Source organism: Cyphomyrmex costatus, unplaced genomic scaffold (genome assembly GCF_001594065.2).
Source record: "Cyphomyrmex costatus isolate MS0001 unplaced genomic scaffold, Ccosl1.0 scaffold141, whole genome shotgun sequence".
NCBI lineage: Eukaryota > Metazoa > Arthropoda > Insecta > Hymenoptera > Formicidae > Cyphomyrmex > Cyphomyrmex costatus.
This window is the reverse complement of record NW_017275402.1, coordinates 2,071,000-2,078,217: the sequence shown is the minus strand read 5'-3', so window position 1 is coordinate 2,078,217 and position 7,218 is coordinate 2,071,000.

Below are 7,218 nucleotides of genomic sequence, written 5' to 3'. Positions count from 1 at the left end.
ACAATATTATAAATTAAGTATTTTGTATTTTAGATTTTGTGCTTTATTAATTATTGAATTTGTAGAGGTTTTTCGTGATCATATAATATTTAATTCCAGTAAACATAGATTTTTATAATCATGTAATATTAAATTTCAGTAAGCATTGCTTTGATATCATGTTTGTTAATTTAGTGATTAAACGTGATTAATGTTTGTAAAATTTTGCATATTCGAAAACTAAATTCAATAAAAACTTGTTTGTTAATAAAAAATAACAATTCTTTAAATTATCGGTAATTTAAAACTGCATAATTTCAATAAATAAAAAGCATATTACAAATGGGCGAATGATGTATTAACGAATCAATGAAGTGTAAACGCTCATCATATATGTCATAATCGTGTTTTTATAAGCGAGAAACTTACTGAGTTACTGACTGTATTCCGCAAGGTCTAATCGAAGTGTTTTGAATGCTATAAGACGGTATAAGAAAACGCGACATATATATCCTGCAAACATAATTGTGTTATTCCTGTTCACTAATTTAATAATACGATTATTTTCTGTTATTAAGATAACTGTAGAGTTCTGAAGGAGAAAGTATGCAAATTTTTGCAAACCAAACATTATGTTCAATAAAAATGAAAAAAAAACTCAATGCTTTATAATATAAAATTCTCTAAAAATCTTTTAATATAAAACTTTAGAATTTTTCATTATACTCGGGTTGACTATTATATTAGCACTGTGCATGTCAAAGTCGAAGGAAAGTTATTTACGAAAATAATTTATGTACACGCAAATGATTTATTGCCAATTGTACCGTTCTGGTTAAATAATACCGATTTGTGAAATATATATAGTAAACGTTATCATGACATATTATCTAAATGTGTGCAAGGAATATTGTCATAACTATCAATAAAACAAAAATTTGCGTCAAGTTGAAAGTGCATGTAGGAAACAAAAATATTGTATTCCTATACAGTATAGAAATATATTATTATTGTTAAACAGAATTTAATTACTTAAGAATCTACAAACTTGATATAAAAAAATTATTTGCGTAAATTGCAAAAAATATAAATCTAATATCTTTCAGTATTTGTTCAGATATTAAAAAAAGTATTAAAGATTTCTTCAAGATATTTTAATGTATACACATACATGACTGGATTTTTTAAAAATATAAATAATAAATGTAAGAACGAATTTTTATTCTTAATTATCATTCTATTGGAATTAGATTATATTTTTATATTGTATTATTATATCTAAATATTATATGTTTACTAAGCAAAATACTTTTTAATAATATTTTTGATAAAAGTATGCATTTGGAAATGGTAAATAGAAATAATATCTTGAAATGTCTCATGGGCGTGTTACACAACTGTTGGTCTTGGAATCTATACTCGGTGACGAGGTATTTTCGCAATTGCTTTCGTACTTTAAATTCACCGTTAAGTTAGAAATTTCCGCACGAATCCTGAATATTAATTAAATTACGGTACAATATGTATTATAATACAGTTGATACGTACAAAAGCAACGATAATGTCCCGACTGCAGTTTTACTGTTGACACAAATAACTTCGTATATTAAAGAGAAATATCGTGATATTGAACGTAGCATGTAAGTCTGTTAAGTACTATGACTTTTTTTAGGAAAATGTTGCACATAATATTTAGTTATTAACAGTAAAATATTGCTTCTTTTAAGAGGAAACTTAAAAAGCTTGATTTTCAACTTGATATTTAACCTTTTAAACACAGTTAGATGGTCAAGTATAAATATCACCCTATCAATTATAACAAATGAACTGATTTAATTTTATAAAAAATCGTTACAATAAAAAAAGATATTTTACAAATCGTAAAAATCGTCAATTTGAAAAGGGTGAAACCTTTTTTAAGGATTGTGAAATGAAAGTGACAGAAATACCTATATGATTTAATCGTGTTAAGAATGCATTCTTCTTGCTAATTTTATTCGAGTAATCAATAATTTTTTGTTCAATTCAAAAATAAGTTTTATCCTTTTCTGAGAAACTATTGGTTATCATTTTTGAAATAAAAAAAGTGATATCTTAATCTTAAAATCACAATAAATTATGATAAAAATGAAATACGAAGATGAAGAGTAGTTTATAAGTCAGTTTTTTGTCATTTTTACGTTATGTACAATACATACGTGGATTAATTTACTATACTAGTTATTTCAAGGAAAAAAGAAATAATTGCCAATAAATGTGCTAATGATACCTGGAAATTTAATTTACATATGTTTTTTGCATTGTAAAATGTTTTTTGTTTGTTTATGGCAGTAATCAGATTAATACCGAGTTTTATTCTACAAGATCATTATCGCGACTTTGAGGATAACACTAATATATAGCACGCATTTTAAATCAACTTTATGTAGATATTTCTTCTTGCAAATAACGTATTTAATTTGCAGAAATATTACACTTCGCATATCATGTCATGGTTGTGTTGTTATTGTGATTTAATTATGGTAATTTTAATATAATAAAAAAATTCTTTTGAAAAATGACGTAGTTTAGAAATACTGAATACAAACTAAAGAATTAGAAATTGACTTTCATTGATGTTTACAATCATTATAATTCGGTCTAGTAAAGTTCTCTTGAAAAATTACATAGTTAAAGAACATCACGAAGATGAATTAAGTTAGAAATTAATTCTAATTTATTTGCGTTTTTATATTTATATTTTAATTCATATTTTGTGTAATTTTATTTACAACGGCACAATTATTGATGCTTTAATATTTGATATACCTACTAATTATGTTTATAATTATATTTTTTTAATAACCTTATTTCTTTCTTGTTTTGATGTTTTTAATTTTGATATAAGAACTAATATACCTTACAGTATCATATCTAAGAGAACTGATATATATGTATTATGTGATGTTTTATTTAAGTTTATTCGTATTTTATCAACTCTTGCATAAAACAAATATTAATAATACATTGTTATTAAATAAATGCATAAAAATATTTTTAAGTTTATCTCAAACGAATTTTGATTAACCTTCTCATGAATAATACACGAAGCAAGATTATTTTTCGGATTACTATCGCAATCGAAGTACGTATACACAATCGAGGAATAGGAAAACTATTTTGGTCGAGCGTGTATAATATACGTATGTAACCTAGATTCGCCTAGAATCTTATGTTCTCTATTATCGATCGATACGATTTATTGTATTTGCATTGCAAAATATTTTAATATCTGACAAATATATTAAATGCATGTAGATTTCTAGTAAAATCTATTACAATTGCAAATAAAAATGTGCAATCCTATTATATAAAACATATTTATAAAATAATTTGGTTATTAATACTGTAAATCTCTGTATTATAATTTTCTTAAATGAGTAAAATTATAAAAAAGACGAAATTGTCAAAAATTAAAGCCTTGAACGATAATTAAAAATGAGGGCTAATATGAGTTAAGATACGGCAATTGGAGCGCTGATTAATTTATGTTAAAATGTTATCTTTATTCTAATTACTTGATCTAACATTTCAACTCCACTTTGAGTTGTTGTTTAGCAACAAAATTAAAAGATTGCTTTTTAATTGAATCTTTATAGATATGTTACGATCAGATAATAAATCTGATAATGATTATATAGATATAATAATTATATAGGTATAATGCTAGAGCATTGATATATCTAATAATGATTCATAAAAAATGATGATGATGGATTCAAAGTACACTTTGAAGAATGATAATATTATTAACTATCTACAGTAGATAAAACGATTATTTCAACAATTGATTGGTCAAACATCTACTTTTATTGTTAAACGGATTGATGTTAAATATAGCCAATAAATTCTTTTTCGAAAACAATCCATTATTTTATAATTTGAAAAACTTTAGTAGTTTTACTTTCAGAATATACAATAGCGTTATAATTTTAATGTGTTGAAGTAGACTAATTTCACAATAGCGTTTTGAATATAATTCGATTTTCATGACTATTACAAAATTTTCGTAGTTATGTGTAAATGATAAAAATTTGGTATCTTGATTGTGAAATCCAAGATTTGGAAAAACTTTATTCTTCTACTATTCTAATTTATGCTTTTCTTAAAGTAGCATATTATTAACTATTAATCAGAATTACTATATTAATGCTTATTTAAAATATATGCAGCGTTTTACATATAGTTCATAAAAATTTAACATTAAACATAACATTTTCAATAATATCGCTACGTATTGCATATTGTTATGTATATTTGTACATATAAATGTAAAAATTTAAATAAATTAATAGATAAAATTTACAAATTAAATTGATAAATTTACTTGATTTATAATTAATATATTTGTTAATTTTTATTAATATTTTCAATTTGTGCATAAAAGTTACTCGAGGGTATGAATTCTATTTTATGCGCATCTGCCTTTTTGGATTAAAGCTAGTGAGAGGTCTCGTGCAATTTCTCTCGAGAGAAAGCCTACGGATGTATAATGCCGCGTAATCCGGATGCTCTCCCACTTGTTCACATCACATGTTGTCAATCATCAGACGCGATACTGAAGCTCTGATTCGTATATCGAGAAACATATGAGAAGTATCTATTAATGTCCGGTTCCGCTAATATATTGTATAGATTAATTTTAATCTCTGTTCAACTTACTCTTCTTTCTAATATTATATAGTTTTAAGAATTAGAAAAATATGAAAAGTATTCTTTAAATATTTCTTGGAGTGAAATCTCATTTCAAAAGAGTTAAAATACCGCCACTATATTGAAAAAGAGTGAAAATAAAATATAAATAGTTCTTGAACAAGAATTGCAGATTTTCACTCTTTTGGAATGAGGAAAGGAAGTTTCCAAAGGAAAGAAATCTTACTTCCAAAATAGAAATTTTGGAGTGAATTTCACTCTAAAAGTGTGAAATCTCAAAAGAGTGAAAATCTTCTACTCTTATTCACACAAGACTGTAAATTTTTCACTTTTTTTCAATAATGGCAATATTTTAACTCTTTTGAAGTGAGATTTTATTTCAAGAAATTTAGAAGGTAAGTTAACCCAAGGTTAAATTTAATTTGCACGATGAAAGTGGGCATAAAACATGATTATCTGTGATTTGCGTATTTTTTAAATAAATTGTATATAAATGATATAACGATAAATTTGTATAAAATATTATGTAAATATGTAGACTAATAACTTTTTCTTTCCGTCGCCATAAAAGTAGAAATTAAATCCAAAAAACCTGCTACGCAGTTTTATTTTTTAAAATAGTATAAGTACGTAGTTTTTTCTAACTACGCCATTTATTTTCGAACTGTGTATCGTTGATGTGATACTCGTTTAGTACTCATTATCATATCTTGTATATGTATTACGGCGATCTGTTATATGAAACGCGAGATGAGAGAGAGAGAGAGAGAGAGAGAGAGAGAAAAGAGAAAGAGAAAAAGAAAAAAGAAAAAAAGAAAAAAAGGAAAAAAGAGAAAAAGATTGTTGGTATTAATATAAGAGCACAACATGTGTTAATTTATATGTCAACCATTAGAAGTATATTTGTATTACATAATTATTTTATCAGAAAACTTTAAAATGATATTAATATAACATTAATTCTGTACTATAAATAAGATTATCTTACAAAAAAAATAAAGGTTTTGTAATGATAAAAACGAAGCAGATTTAAAGGCTTTTTTCTTATCTTGTAACCTTCAACTTTAACTTTAACGAGATCAAAAAAATGTATAATCAATTTTTTCTCATGGAAGATCTAAGAGAATGGTTCGCATAATTAGTATCGAAGTAAAATATTATTAATTGACTGTTGCTTTGCAATTTGCAACGTTCTATCTATGTAATTAAAATCTCACTGTCGAACTTTTGATAACAAAGGTGAAACATCACACCACTTCAACAACGATATCTTATTGCGTAAAATCGATAGAATAATTTCATGAAAATTAAGGTAATTTTGATAAACAGTGCCTCTTGCTTTATCTTTTCTTTGTTCTATTCAGCATTTTTCAGTATACAATCTAATTTTGTCATTATTACACGGATTGCATATAAAAACTTATTGTAAGAAAAACTATAAAATATCAATGGATTAGATAATTATAATATATGTTAACAATGGGAGGAAGGATATAAAATATAAAATTATGACAGATTAATGTTGCAAATATTTAATTTTAATATACAATAATTTTAATATACAATAATAAATGATTTATTAAAAATTATTAGATTAATTCTCTCTCTCTCTCTCTCTCTCTCTCTCTCTCTCTCTCTCTCTCTCTCTTTCTCTCTCTCATGTATTCTTTAAGTATTTTTTTATTTTCTAAATATAAAAATACATGATAGAATATTAATTGACATGATAGATTAACATGATAGATTTTAAGAAGAGGACTTTGAATTATTTCTTTATTTCTCTTTAAAGAATCCTTTTAAGCTTTCTTTCCTATAGATCTTCTTTTTAAATTAATTAATTTGTTAATCTTTCTTATAGTATAATAGCAATAAAATGACCTTATTAGTTAATAGTTCTTTTATCTATTATTGTTTTGTCATTTTCTACCATTACATTGAGTGAGAAAAAGGGGAAGAAGGAGAATTATTGCGTCTACTTTAAAAAGAGAAATGTGTTGCACTTGTGCATGACTGTCAAGTTTTGCATCGTATCAATAATGCAGAGTCATAGTAATTTATACAAAAAAGTATTCGATGTCTACAACTGACGTGTCCACAGGGTTTTACATAGTTTAAAACATGTTTAAGTGATGTTTTTAACATGTTTTAAACATATTTAGAAATACCATGTTTTTTTCTAAAAAAAAAAATATTTATCTTTGTCAACCCTGCATATCTCTTAACATTTATGTGCCAACTGTATTTGTCAACAGGATAAAATCTTAAAAATGCAGTTAAAATCGATCATCATTTTTTAAATCGGAAGTGATATATTTTAGTAGTATATCCACTCGGATTTAACATGAAATTTTATATTCTAACAAAACTGATATATTTACAAAAGTCATAATTGACAAAATTTATGAATTGATAGGAGTTGTGCGTGAAGGAATTATATTTAAAAATTCTTTTTTAACGATGTTTTTAACGAACAGTTACGATTAATAATTTGTATATCTGATTTACGCAATTCAGCTCTCTCTCTCTCTCTCTCTCTCTCTCTCTCTC